The sequence below is a fragment of the Chenopodium album genome, chromosome 17 (genome assembly GCF_948465745.1).
Source record: "Chenopodium album chromosome 17, dcCheAlbu1.1, whole genome shotgun sequence".
In the NCBI taxonomy this organism is placed as follows: Eukaryota; Viridiplantae; Streptophyta; class Magnoliopsida; order Caryophyllales; family Amaranthaceae; genus Chenopodium; species Chenopodium album.
The window spans coordinates 40,150,911-40,167,648 of NC_137850.1; positions in this window are offsets into that span (position 1 = coordinate 40,150,911).

Below are 16,738 nucleotides of genomic sequence, written 5' to 3' on the forward strand. Positions count from 1 at the left end.
ATTTTTAGGAACGCTTTTTAATATATAATAAAGTATAGATATAGATATAGATATATAAATATAGATATAGATAGATATAGATATAGATTAGTTTGGGGCCCGATCGATGCCCCGGGTTATGTTTAAATATAAAATGAAAAAATTACCTTGAGTTTAAATAATATTTTGGAACCAATTCCTTAAGTTTAAATAATAAAATAAAAATGGTAAAATTAGTTGGGGATAGAAAGAGAGTTGCAGTATTATTTGTTTTACAATTAAGTAAAGAATTACATGTAATGTGGCGGTAGCTCATTCAACATATAATGCTTAATGAAAAGTTACAATTTATATATGAATGTTACTTAAGTAATAAAGTGACATTAATTGCGGAATAGTGGTAATGAAAAGTTGGGTATTTTAAGGGATGTGTTGGTTCAAATCTAATCCAAATACTAATGTGTTGTCATGTCATCATCTATGTGGTGCTATGTCATAAATGTTATGATGACAAAGTATGACACATGTTATTGATATGTTAATCCCGTGGGTTTTAATAATATTATAGATAACTACTGTGCGGCCCGGGCGTTGTACCGAGTTACCACTTTGATTAAATTATTTTTTTATGAAATATATTATCTTCTTTTTTGACAAATGAAATATATTATCATCGATTATGTATGTAATGCATAAATGTTAAAAATTATGTTACTAATTGATAAAAAGTATAGAAAGATAATTTTTAACACTCTATTGTTTGTGAAATGTAGATTTTATTCCTCTTTTTTTTTTTTCAAACTGTTTATCTCATATTTCCTTTTTAATTGATGCATGTCATTTATAGTTATATTTATATGCATATATGACATCAATTGTAATTGGCTAAGATGGTAAGGAAGTAGATCTTGTTTCCTTGAGATCTAGTGTTCGAAACCCATCAAAAGCTTTTTAATAATAGTTGGAATGATTTGTTAATTGGTAATGACGTGTCATTAAATGATGATGTGGCACAATGCTATGAGATGGGAATGACGTGGCACATAAACGATTTTAGGAACGCTTTTAATATAAAAGTATAGATAATAATAAATAAATAATATAACTAGTGTGTGGCCCGGACGATGCCTCAGTTTGCTAGTTTGTACTTGTTTAATTTGTTAATCAAATTCGACTGTTTAGATAGTAAGACTTGTTGGTTTCGAGTTTAAGTCTTGCTATAAACATTTTTTAGTTTTCAAACTCAATCATTACATAATGGAAACAAACAGTATAATAAGACACAAATTAACTTATCTAAGTTAACTATAATTTTGTTGGATAAAAAAACACGATTAATAAATGGCTAAGATGGCAAGACTCTTAACTTAACACTTATTAGTTTTAAGTTCAAGTCTTGTTATAAGCATTTTTTAGATGCAAGCCTAATACATGTGAAGGTGACATGTCATGTTTATAATGACATGTGGAACATATTGCTGACATGTCGAACTTAAAAAAGGTGATACGTGAAACATATTTTGTTTTATGAACGTTTTTTAATATAGAAGTATAGATAATAATAATAATAATAATAATAATAATAATAATAATAATAATAATAATAATAATAATAATAATAATAATAATAATAATAATAATAATAATAATAATAATATACTATAAGTATAAATTATGAATAAGATGAAAAAGTGTATAGTTATTCCAAATCAGAATAAGTATGTGTATGACTTGGACTTTTACGTTAGCTTAGACTTGTTTTTTAACTAATACTCCGTATGTAAAAAAACAAATGTTATTAACTTATTATCTAAAATTTTGTTGGACTAGCCTCAATATAATGTATATTTTCATAAATATCAAATTTTTATAAGGTAATATGATCAAAATTGTGTATTAACATGCATTACAGTCAAAATGATGCACTTATTTTGATATAGAAGGAATATAAATATTTAATATTTGGAATTTCTGTAGATACAAATTAATTAATTAAATCTAACAAAACTCAATATGATTATTTATGTTTAAAGTATAAATAAATAAATAAATAAATAAGTCAAAATAAATTACTCCGTACTCCATAAGTAAATACCGTTCAAAAAAATTAAACAAGTGATAATAAATAAAGGAATAATACAAGTACCGTAACAATACTTCCATCATCCAATTAAAGTTTCTTGTCAAAGGGGTTGAACACTTGAACCTATTCTATATATATTATTTAACTTGCTGTTGATTATTATTACTATTTACTAATTATCTCATCATGAACCAATTTATCAAACCTCTTGTATGAGTTTTATTCACGTATGTACAGCTAATCTCAAGGAAATATGGAGAAAACGGCTTAGCCTTTGCATTGATAATAATCACATATATATACCTTATACAATAGGAAACCTAACTTTCCTAAAACTCCTAACAAGATAAACTTAACAAATGTACAAACTTAACATAAATACAACAAACCAAACTCTAATACTCCCCCTCAAGTTGGAGCATGCAAATCGCGAATGCCAACTTGCGTAACAGAAAACCAAACTGCTGACGTCCAAGAGACTTGGTGAGAATATCTGCCAATTGATGACCTGTCGAAACATAGGAGGTAGAAATGTTACCGTTTATCAACTCATCACGAGCAAAATGACAGTCTACCTTAATATGCTTCGTACGTTCAGGAAATACCGGATTCTTAGCAATATGAAGAGCCGATTGACTATCACAAAACAACTACATTGGCTTTGAATGTTGAACACCAAGAACAAACAATAATTGCTTCAACCATTTCAACTCACGAGTGGTGAAAGCCATAGACCGATATTCGGGTTCAGCCGAGGATGTGGATATGGTAGGTTGTTTCTTAGTCTTCCAAGAAATAGGGGAAGGACTTAAGAACACAAAATAACCTGACAAGGAACGTCGAGTCAACGGGCACGCCGCCCAATCACTATCAAAAAACGCTGTCAAGCGTAAATCCTTCGTAGGTCGCAACAAAATACCTTATCCCGGACTACCCTTAAGGTAGCGCAAGACACGAATGGACGCATCCCAATGAGAAACCTGTGGAACACTAAAAAACTGTGCCAAAACATGCACTGAATAACTCAAATCTGGTCGAGTGACCGACAAATATACCAACCGTCCAACCAAACGATGATACTATTCCGGTTGAGCAAACGGCTCTCCGGAAGCATGTGCAAGACGATGATTTTGCTCCATCGGAGAGTCAATGGGTTTACAACCCAACATCCCTGCCTCAGTCAAAATATCTAGAGCATACTTTCGTTGAGAAAGAAAGATGTTCTTAAGACTTCGAGCAACCTCAATGCCTAAGAAATACTTAAGCAGACCCAAATCCTTCATATAGAAGCATTTGCATAAATAGGCCTTAAAACGAACAATGGCATCACGAGAGGAGCCTGCAATAATCAAGTCATTGACATAGACAAGAACATGCAAAGAAACATTGCCCTGTACGTAGCTAAATAGAGAGTAATCAGCATATGAGTTTTTAAACCCAAAACCTCGCAGAGCACTAGACAACTTTGAGAACCACTGTCTCGGGGCTTGTTTCAAGACATATAAAGACTTCCGCAACCTGCAAACTTTGCCAGGTGTCGGAGTACCGTACCTTGGAGGAAACTACATATATATTTCTTCATCCAAATCACCATGAAGAAATGCATTATGAACATCCATCTGATGTAACTCCCAATTCAAAGACACAACAACAGCTTATAAAATACGTACCGTGCCCATTTTTACAACAGGAGCAAACGTCTCATTATACTCAACACCTTCAACCTATCGGTTTCCATGAACAACCAAATGAGCCTTTAGACGTTCCACCTTTGATTTGTTAGTGTACTTGATTTTGTACACCCAACCACTACTAATTGCTCTTTTGATGGGAGGAAGATCCTCAACGGTCCATGTGTCATTACGTTCTAGAGCATCAATCTCATCTTGCATAGCCTTACGCCAACCGACGTCTTTAACCGCCTCTTTGAATGAAGATGGTTCCTTTCCCTTGGTTATCGTCGCCAAAAAACACCTGTGTCTCATAGAAAAACGATTATATTCAACATGAACAGCTATAGGGAAAGGTTTACTTGAGGAATGTGATTGAGGAGGGTCGACAATTGATGTAGTGGGGTCTATATTTTCAGTGATGATAGTATGAGTAACACAATTCCGATGCCAAGAAGGAGGTTGTTTTTCATGGTGACCACGACCCAAATTTTCCGACAAACACCCCCTCAAAGAATCCGGCGAAATAAAAATATTTCGTCGTTTAATTCCCGCTCAATAATACAAGATGGTCGCTCTTCACTACCCAAAAAATCAACAGATGGCGAACCACCATCGAAAGCCACCATCGGCTGCCGGACCACCGCGGACTAGGGTAAGGTCTGACCGGCACCGGTGGCTGGCGTGGACTGCCCAACCAGGCCAGGCTGGGGCGGGGACTGCCCATCCCTGGCTGGCTGTGGCACGCAACTACGATGCTGCTGCCAACGCCTGATGGAGTTCCATCAGGCTTAGCAGTATGTTGGCATGTGTGCCCAGCCTCGCTGCCAACGCCCGATGGAATTCCATCGTGCTGGATAGCCTGCTGGCCTGGGTTTCCTTGCGCCCTGCCAGTGGGCAATGGGGGGGACGAGCAGCGACACCAGGCTACTTCGCAGCTTGGTTGCGGTTGGGCGGCAACTCCCGCTGCTGGGCTGCGGAGTGGGCTGTTTCGGCCCCTAAATCACCATGTAAAAAATTATCCCCCTCATCGTCATCCTACACCGGTGGGTTTGCAAAATACCGTTCCCACAACATTCGTCGCTCATTAGGAAGAGATTCAAGGTACGAAAATTTATCCTCGAAAAATCGTACATCACGACTAACAAAAAAATCGTTAGTATCTAAATCATAAAGGCGCCACCCTTTCTTGCCATGAGGATAACCAAAAAAGATGCACTTTTTACTCCAAGAATCAAACTTGTCCTTAACCCAAGGACGATTCGCAGCATAAGCAAGACAACCAAAAACCCGCAAACTATCATATGAAGGTAACTAACCAAATAAAAGCTCATAAGGGGTTTTACCTTTCAAAACCGGAGTAGGAGTGCGATTAATGAGATGCACCGCAGTCATAACACACTCACCCCAAAAATACTTTGGCAACTTTTCCTGAAATCGAAGAGCACGGGCCACATTTAAAATGTGACGGTGTTTACGCTCAACTCTACCATTCTGTTGAGCCGTGTCAACACATGATGTTTGATGCAGAATGCCCTTCTGTGCAAAGAATGACCCCAAACTCAGAAATTCTTGGCCATTATCACTTCGAACCACCTTCACTTTCTTGCCAAATTGAGTCTTAGCCATAGCACAAAACTCATGAACCAACTGAGAAGCCTGATATTTACCAACCATCAAAAACACCCAAATAGCACGAGAAAAATCATCAAAAATGGTTAGGAAATAACGAGCATTACAACTAGAAATAATCTTATTCGGACCCCAAATGTCACAGTGAACTAAATCAAAAATATCAGATGATTTATTCATACTTAACGGAAAAGAGTTTCGAGGTTGCTTCCCCATAAAACAAATGTCACAATCAAAGGAACAAACAGAATTACTACTATGAGTACTACGACTACTAGAAACTCCAAGAAGAGAGCTCACAACTTGCATTGACGGATGCCCGAGACGTCTATGCCACAACAAACTTGCATCTGAAATAACCACTTTGTTCGCCTGCAGATTTCGAGCACAAACCGGACGAAAAATATAGACCCCATCACATTGGACCCCCGCTCCAATCAGGTTCCTCAAACTGCGGTCCTGAATAATGCATAGCTTGTCAGTGAACATAATAAAATAGCATTGTTTTTCTAACAATTAAGACACAAATAACAAGTTGCATTTAAGAGCAGGAACATATAAAACATTATCAAGAGTTAAATTATCAGAGAAAATAATACTTCCTTCCTTTGTAGCCGTCGTGCTCTTCCCATTGGGCAAACCAACAGACGAGGAAATATCATGTAAATCGGTAAAAAGATCAATATTACCAGACATGTGATTGGAAGCTCCAGTGTCAATGAGCCAATCAATGGAATTATACGTACCAAGTTTATTGCCATCTGACGAAGAACCAGACTTGGCACCCTTTACAGTAGACATGAGTTCCTTCCATTGAACATCAGAAATCGTCGGAACACTTCCACGATCAGAATCAGAAACCGGCTCATTATTGCCACGAGAACTACCAGCAGCACTAGCAAACTCACCCTTGCCTTTACCAGACGACCGACCACCACAACCTCCACGACCCCCACCCGGAAAGCCATGAAGCTCAAAACAATGGTCCTTATCATGACCAAACTTCTTACAATAAGTACACTCCTTCCGTTCGGAAATCCGATCGGAAGCCGTACCTGTTGCATTAAAACCAACAGTCGCAGAAAAAGAGGTCTCATGTGCCTCAAATACAGATTGCTTACGCTCATCAGCAATAACCTTAGTATAAGCAGCATTCATAGTAGGCAAAGGATCACTCATCAACAAAGTAGACACAACAGAACTAAACTTCTTAGGATCCAAACCAACACAAAACTGATGCAACAATTCATTCTCATGCAACCTAGCATATTTTTTCATAGTGAAACAAGTACAAGCAGGCAATTTGACATAACTAGACCACAAATTCTGCCATTTATTCAATTCACCATAATAAATTGCAACAGAATGACCTCTTTGCTTACAATCAGCAATATCATGTTTAAGTTCAAAAATATGAGGACCGTTACCAAGAGAATAACGATCACATAAATCATCCCACAATGTTTTAGCATCATCAGGAATAATAATAGTAGAACGAATACTAGCATCAAGAGTATTATAAATCCAAGCAACAACAGTAGAATTAACAATACCCCACTGACGATAATCTGGATGTTTGACATCAGGCATGACAATGGAACCATCCACAAACCCTAGCTTGCTCTTGGATCGAAGATTATTGCGGATTGACCTCGACCACTCTTCATAGTTGTCGACGGTAAACAAGACAGGACAAATCACCAACTGAGACCTTTCACTCAGATGAAGGTGATAATCAGTGAACGGCTCGTACTTTGGAGGAGGAGGAGGAGGAGTGTTATCGTCGCCAGCCATCACACCAAATCACGAGCACACAAACAAAGAAATACGGCACACAATTACCGCACAACTCCACAACACAAAGCACGCAACACCAATAAGCCGAGGCAACAACACGCACACACCAACAAACCGAGGCAACAGGACGCACACACAAGCACAAGCACGCACACCCCACAGCACAAGCACGCACACACACACCTCACACCACGAGCACCACAAAACATTGCACACACATAACTCACAGCATGCACACTAAGCGTACCACACCAACACACCTGGCGCACCACACTCGGCAGCTCACCACCACACTAACACCACGCACAACAACGCAGCACCACAACTAGCACACTACCACACAGCAACGCACACAACCAAACCACAATGAAAATTAGGGTTTAATAAACCCTAAATTAACCAATCAATTTGAGAATTAATTGGAAAAGAAAACGAGTAAAATTGAAGCCCTAATCTCACTCAATCACATGCGGAAAAAATTAAAATTGATGATGAACAAACCAAGATCGTAAAAAAATCTCTAGAAATTAGAGAGCCTGTGATACCATTTTAAACTCAAGGAAATATGGAGAAAACGGCTTAGCCTTTGCATTGATAATAATCACATATATACACATACAATAGGAAAACTAACTTGTCTAAAACTCCTAACAAGATAAACTTAACAAATATACAAACTTAACATAAATACACCAAACTAAACTCTTATAAGGACTAATATGGTAAGTGGTTCATCTTAATTACTTCATTATTAAATTGGTGAATTGCTAAACCGCGTCCGGTAGTTATCGAATAACACCCATGTTTTTTTTAACATGACACTGCAAACACGCCCCTTTTAATTTTACCCTAATTTACTTTTGTCTTTATAAATTTACCCTATTTTATTAACCCCACCAGTGCCACTGTCTTTCGTTGTATTTGCTGTACGGCTTGTACCATGCATGTTGCTAGCTAGTTGCCTAGTTGCCAGCCCCGTTCTTAGAAATTTATGGGCCCTAGGCATAATGTGAGAAAAGGACCCCTAAATTACATAAACAAATTTTTTTTATACGCAATAGCATTAAATATAAAACAATGAAAATAACTTACATTATTTGAATAGTATGTCTCCATACACAATACTAGAGTAATAACTTTGCATAATGTTTCAGCAATTAAATAAATATGAAACGAACGGTGTAATTGAAAAGATTAATATTTTGGAGTAGATACTCATAGAATCCGGAAGATTAGAAGAAGAAGTGAAGAGATTATATTGCATTGTTATCTCCACCTAATTGACATCTAAGTAATTTAATGTTAATGCTAATTAAATGCAGTAATTATCTTTCTACAAAGTAGCTTTTTTCTAATGAGTAAAAACTACAGAGTAAAATTCTACAACTATACAAACTGATTTTTTTTGGGCCCCTTTCTGGCATGGGCCCTAGGCGCTCGCACTCGAGGCCTACCCCTCCGGACCGGCCCTGCTAGTTGCTAAGTCCACTAGCTTTAGACTTGTCAACATAACATAAGCAGCAGCATAATTACTCGTTACTCTTGTACATTCGTACGGAGTATTTAAGTATGATCCGGTAAGGGATATAATTTGACCGGGTGTGGAAACGGAATAATGATTTAGCCCCGTTTACTTCACCTTATTTTTGCTGAACTGAAATTATTTTTATTGAAACAAAATTATATTTGCTGAAGTTAAATTATTTTTGCTGAACTGAAATTATTTTTACTGATTTTCTATTATAATTCTTCTTTAAGAAAACTGAATTTTACTGAACTGAACTTATTTTTACTGAACTGAAATTATTTTTACTAAACTGAAATTATTTTTACTTAATATTATTTTTTTAAGGTGAAGTGAACAGGGCTTTAATCAACTATCTAAGTATGATCCAGCGAGGGATATAATTTTATTGGATGTTGAAACGAAATAACGACTAAGGGTCTGTTCTCTTACGTTGAAGTTCAGTTCAGTTCAGTTCAGTTCAGCTGAGTTCAGTTCAGTTCAGTTCAGTTCAGCTCCTAATTTCCTTCTCTTATAAAATATTCATTTCAGTTCAGTTCAGTTCAGTTCAGCTGAGTTCAGTTCAGTTTAGTTCAGTTCAGTTCAGTTCAGTTCAGTTCAGCTGAGTTCAGTTCAGTTCAGTTCAGTTCAGTTCAGTTCAGTTCAGTTGAGTTCAGTCAATGAGAACATGCCCTAAATCAACTATTTAAGTATGATCCAGTGAGGGATATATATAATTTGACCGGGTGTGAAAATGGAATAATGACCAAGTCAACACCTCTATTTTGCTCCTTTTTCTTCTCATTTTATCAATTATGAAATATTATTAAAATCGCCTCAACGTATAAAGATTATTTTTAAAATGTCTCACAAGTTATCTTTGCCATTCAATCACAATGAGAACCATGGGCCAATCACAGCTCAGATTCAAGATTGTCCTTTATGGACCTTATCAAATATCAATACGTAAATGAAGTAGTTTATTTTGGCCTTTTGGGATTAGTGTAAGAAAGCATACGTACTATATATAGTAAGGGAGAGAAAACTATTTCATCTTAATAATAATGCTTAGTAATTATTTATTATATACTAATTTAATTATGTAAATAATGTAATTCTAGAAAGAAATCTTGTTAATTCTTTTAATATTAGTTTCATTTTCACCTCATAAATTATTAATACTAATAATTATGCTTATGAAAAAGATGCATTTACGTTATAATTCAACACGCTTGATAAAAAAAAAAAAAAAAAATAAATTATGGAGTACAATTCAATCAGCTCAAAAAAAGGTTTAATCTTAAAATAAACCAATTGTCAATTGTTTGAGTGCTTATTCGGTTTGTTCGATTGGGAAGCAAATTCCCATGGTAATTTGTAATTATGGGAAGCACTTTTCTCACACAATTTTATAAACAAACATTGATAAAGTAATTTTTAATTCATATGTTTCATTGTGTGATTGAAAGTTCTTATTCTTATGAATTTTCAAGATTTCCATTTTCATTATTTATTGCCGGCCAAAAAGTATCACATTTGTGAATTTCTATGAATTTCCACTTCTTGCATCATTGAATTGAATGTTAACCAAACACGCATTGAGAAGTAAATGGAGTAGTCATTAGGTTTTTTTTTTTTTTTTTTTTTTTTTTTTGAGGACAAGTCATTAGGTTTAATTTATGTCATTAAAAGTTGATATATTTCACTTCTCACGCGATAAAAGGTCAATTAAATAAGCACTAAGAAACAAACAAAATATGTGGTTTATTTTATGTCGTTCTTAAAGTATGAGACTAGTCAACTAGCCAAGTGGTTTTCTTTTCCTGTCATATTTATTTCTCTCAGTAATTATTTTATCTTACTTCGTACTACTATCTCTCTCTCTCCTTTGTCATTAAAGGTGACTAACTGACTACTGTCCAGTCTTACGCTCTTACCTTTTTATGTTCCTCCCACTGCCCACATGCATTATTTTTTTGACGATAAAATTATTATTATACCCATGGTAGCAAGTGTTTGGAAACCCTAGCTAGTATATATATAGTAGTTTCTCTCTTGCCAAGCAAGGTGCATTTACATATATACATACACACATATGCAGAACACAAAATACATTTCTAACTACTAGTATTATTAAAGTAATTGATTTTTCCTTAAAAAAAAAAAAAAAAAAAAAAAAAAAAAACCCTATCTACTGTCTAAATTGTAACCAAAAATATGCCTGATCCATTGACAATGTCTATTGCTGCCTTCAAGGGTGCTAAATACATGTTAGATAGATCAGACCTTAAAGATGGTGACAAAGTCATAGAAAATGATAGAAATCGAGAGAGGCAAATTGAGCATCTTAGAGGCTCGTCTTCACACCAATTTCTGATTTCGCACCCACTTCATCCACATCAACTCATATTCGAATATCATGGCATGTTCAAGTAAGGTTTTTTTTTTTTTTTTTTTCGCTAAGTGCTTTAAATTTAATTTTATGGGTATATATATGCCTATTGGGTGTTAAGTCTCATTTAATAGAACATTTTAAAAAAAAAAAAAGTTTTATAAATAACAATAAAAATTTGATCAATTCTAGACATGGATTTTGCAAATTACCACTTTATTTTTTTAAAAAAAAATACTTTTTAACTATTTTTCCACTGCTTAATAGATTTATGACGAAATCTATTAAGCGGTATGGTGCAAATCTAACTTTTTTACGTTAGTACATTATCTATTTATTTATGATAAAAACATAATTACGTACATGAGATTTGATATTAGAACAATTGTGATGTATATTTTTTTTTAATAATATCAACTTCATTTTATAATTTAAACTTTTTTATAATTAAAAATATTAATCACTAGCAAACTTTTTTAAAAAAATGTTAACTAAAAGAGAAAAGAGAAAGTACACAACATAGCATTAGTACTGCATTATATGTATTGCATTATTGGTTAAAAAGCATGTTAAGTACTTCATATAACCTAATTTTGACCGTGGTTAAAACATTGTTTGACCATTGTTGATCAACCTTGACTATTGTTGAAACTACCCAACTTCTACATTAATACCAACCATCCTCTCACCCACAGACCCACCAGTCCACCACCAATCAATCGTATATGATAATTGGTAAACGTTATTAAGAGCTTGTTCTTTTCAGCTTATTTTCAGTTCACTTCAGTTCTTAATTTCTTTCTTTCATAAAATATTCAGTTCAGTTCAGCTCTAATAAATTCAATTCAGTTCAGTTCAGTTCAGCTCAGTTCAGTCAATCAGAATATGTCCTAATAATGAATCATTGTACTGTTGTAAGCATAGTCACGAAGCAACAGATAAACACAATAATATATTATGCAATTTTTGCACTAATAGTGATACGGAGTACATTAATATCTCTGATAACTTACGAAATTATACGATGCTTATTATTTACAGGTGTAATGCATGTCTAAATAAAGACCAAGTAGGCTACAGATATTGTTGCAGGATTTGCAACTTTAACATTCACAAGGCATGGCAGATTCAATCAATATGTTTGGTAACATGTTTGCAAACAAGGCTAACAACCTCCAAACATGTGCACACAAAGAACATCCGTTAACTCTTGTTACAGGAACCGCCGGAACTACTTGCATGCGATCACTGTAAAGGTGATTGTTACGTAAATCTTAGATACTATTGCAATCGTTGCAACAACAAATTTCACTTGATATGTGCTACTCATCCTACAAGGTTTCTATCTTTCTTGCACCTGAACCACGAGCTCGAGCTCAAGACAAAGCCGCATTTCAAAACATGTGTTGAATGCCAACACAGTGGAGACTCGAATACAAGAGTCTATTGTTGCGTTTCTTGTGATTTTTATGTTCATCCTGAATGTTTGCAACAAGCTCAGTATCGTCTATCTGCGTTACAAGGCCCCTACTGTGATCCCAACTATAATCAATGGATTTCGACGTATCAAATTTGTAACAGATTATCCAAGAAAGACATCATTAAGTACTTAAGCTTGGCATATAATTTAGGAAGTTTTGTGGGTTAATTATTGGTGATGATCAACACCAATAATAGTATATCTAGGGTATTTTAATGTTTGGTACGTGTGTTATTATCAAGTAAATTTGAGCCCAAATTACAATGGGTGTAGGATATTATTTCAATTTTCAAGTAGGAATGTAGGATAGTTTTTTAGGGAAGTTACATGGTTTTGTCCATTCCTTAAGAATAGAATTTTACATGTAACAACAAAAAAAGTTGTGTTTTTATTGCAATTAAGAAATTAAACTTGGTTACGTAGCGTACGATTTTTAATTAGTTACCATGCATGAAATTCTAGATTTGTATGAGTAGAATTTTTAGCTCCCTCTAGAGTTTTGTTTCTTGGGAGGGTTTTGCTGTGCAAGCCGTACCAAAAAAAAAAAAAGACAAAAAAAAAACAACTTTCAATTTACTAGGGTTTACTCGTTTTCGAAGATACTTGCTCGAGTCTCTGAGATTTGATGGCTACCAATGCAGAACAACATACAATGCACTAAAAAAAATGGTTCTGATGAAGAGGAAGAAATACAGATTCATAACGTTATACACTTGTAGAATTATATCCAATTCAAGTTACAAATCTTATATCCCCACCTTAGTTAAATCTTTATAGACAAACGTCTTGTTGAAATATAAACTTCTCAAATAATACATGTAAGTGCCTCACATTAAAAAAATAAAAGAAAATTGAACACTTTATAAATATAAGGGGCTACTCCTCCTACTACCATTATGGTTTTGGGATGAAATTTCTATTTGATCTTGGAAAGTGGACTCTTATTAAATAATACAGGAGTATAAAAATTACCGGACAATACATCAAACTTAGTGATGCAAATTAATTATATTACAAATATAACACTTATCCCTTTGCCTGCAAGATTAGCTTGGTCTTATTTTAAGACTTTTTTCCCATGCCATATTAGAATTTAACAATTTTTAATATTTTAAAATTATGTTAAGACTCTTTAAGATTTAACTAAATTTAGATCTTCATTCGTTCCTCAAACTTATTTAAGATTTCTTAAATATATGTATTTTTTTTTCCTTTCTATATATGATATTTTGATAGGAAAGTTTGCAATGGTGTCTTAAGGCCCCGTTATGTAATATCCTTCATGATTGCTTTAAAGGAGTTTAATATACTATTCATACCAACAAGGTGCATCTTCTTTTTAGGGAGCCAATATGCTAAGATACTCAATAGTGTTTTGGGATGGGTGACCTCCTGGGAAGTTTTCTCGAGGTGCGCATGAATGAGGACAAAATGCGCCGGAAGGACTTGTGTTGGTCTGTGAGGACAGTTATTAGCCCTTAATGCGCATTTCGTGACAATAGGCCCCTCCCTAATTTGTTGGGGATCGGGGTGTTACACGTTCACTTCACATTAATTTTACTAAACTGACTGAAATTATTTTTACTTAATATTATTTTTTTAAGGTGAAGTGAACAGGGCCTAAGTTACATATCTTACGTAGCTGGAAAAAAAATATTAAACACTAGATACATAATTATAAATAATAATGAAATTATTTAGATGAATATTGTGATATACATAATATCGTAATCGTACAATTTACATTTTTTTATAATTTACATTTGTTGATGAAAATAATAACAAATAATAGAATACTTTAGATTAAAGGAAAATGCTACTCTCTCCGTGTTTTAATAAGTATTACACAGTTACACTTACCAAATGCGGCCGTGTTTAAATAAGTGTTACATTTCCTTTTATGGCAAAAATCTACATTTTAATGTTATATCTTTCTACTCTCATGGTCCCCCCTAAACCCACTATTACTTTTCAATAAACTATTAACACCATTATCTTTCTTTTACAATATTTTAATACTCCAAATACCCATACTTAACTCTTATTTTATTTAAGTCAATTAAATTGCCTAAAACTATGTGTCGGTCAAAGTCTTAACACTTACTAAACCACGGAGGGAGTATACATAACCCTTAGGGCTACATATAAGCATTAAATACACTCTAGAAAATTGTTTGTATTTAAGAAATCATGACAAAACACACAAATTACATTGATTTACGCGTGTTTTTGTCATAATTCCTAATTTTCTACAATTTTTAAGAGTATATTTAATGCTTTTATGCAGCTCTTAGGGCTGCATATTAGCAATACTCTAGATTAAATACAATACTCCGTAGTAGATAGCAAATACTCCTTCCATTCCCAAAACTTCGACCCTTTTGGCCTAATTTTAGTCCCAAAATAATCGACCCATTTGTATTAAAATACTCACCAATTTACAACAATATTTGTGCAAAATTAGTTTCCCCATATAAAATTTTGTTTTTTCATGCATTTTTAATACTTTATCTCTTACAAACCCCATGTAAATTTATTTTTTCAATATGTTTTTATTTCTTTTTATTTAAGTTTCTTAATAACCGCGAAATCTAGCCAAAAGGGTCGAAGTTTTAAGGACGGAAAGAGTAACAGGATACTTTAATTTATACTCCGTACTTCAAATTAAAAAAACAACAAACAATTTCCAAGACTACATTTTTTTTTTTCATTAATTTAAATCAGAGGAGTATTGTTAATGACAATATTTTTAAGGAAAAAAAAAACGTTGATAATTAATTATCATTCATCAATATGGTGTGCTGCTATACGTATATAGGCAAAATACAACATATAGAGTAATAAAATGAGTCTTAAGTTGAATCTTAAATTTCTAAAACTCCATTTAAAATAATTTTAATGTGATTCGCTAATGTCATATATGGAGTATAGTTTTAAGATTTAGGGCTAATCAATTAAACAAGTAGTTTAACTATACTCATACTGTACTTCACTGATGTCATGTACGGAGTATAGTATTAAATTGGATGGGTAACTGTCTTTCACAATGTTGTACGGATTGTACCATGTTGCTAGTTGCTACTTCCACTTGACATTGACTTGTTATTTGTCAGCATATTTACTCGGTTACTCTTGTTCGGTTGTACGGAGTATTTATGGTGCCAGTGAGGTATTTAATTTGACCGGTTGTGAATTCGGAATAATGACCAAGTCAAAACTTCTATTTTACTCATTTTCTTCTACGGAGTACTTTTTAGTTTTTACTTTACTCCATATCAGTTTTGCTCATTTAAAGCAATTAAGAATAAGTAATAAATCACTACGAGTGCACCTAATTTTAAGGATAACCAAGAGTAACTAAGAATTTGTACTAGCCATGGCCTAAGGTTAAATAGAAATCCAAAATTAATGGTAGAAAATTAAAAATTCTAACGTATGTACGAATCATATATCTCAAAAGTAAAATATGGGTCATATTCATATTATGACTCATATATAAGAATTAAGGGGACTACTAAAAATGATTAAACTCTCTTTTTTCTCGAAAATTTGATTCAATTACTATTTGATCCATATATGGTCAAAAATATAATGATTTTGGCATATCAAAACATAGATAAACTTAAAAAGAAACAAATCTCTCTTGCCTCTCCTCTATCTCTTCTTCTAGGGTTTCTCCAAAATCTTGGCCGTTTAGGCCGGAAACAATCTAATTTCTTTTAAAATTAGACTATTTCTGACCCTTTTCCCTTAATTTTCTTTAGTTTTTGCATTTTAGGTTTCAATAAATGTACACTAGTGTAGATATTTGCCCGTTTTCCTATGGTGGAGTCGTTAGTTTTTGTTGGTTTAGTTGTTTGTTTGCGTTTAGGGTTTGTTTGTGTGTTAGGGTTTATCAAAAAAGTAATCATCTTTTGCCCTATTGTCAGAACCTTGTTAAAGATTTGTTCGGGATCGCAACGGTTGTCAAGGTTTCGAATGCGTTCAAGCGAATCAGATGAAAATCATCCTTACGGCTACAACAAATCGTTAAACCGTCTCTCTGAAAAGGCTGTATATTCAGCGATGTGTGCGAAAGATGTACCACAATGCAAGATCTTTTCAACGATCGTAGCTTTGATGAAGGAAACCTTAGTTTGATTCAATTTTATGTTTTTGTTAATTTAGATTTCATTTGTATATGCTGGATGACTTTTTATTA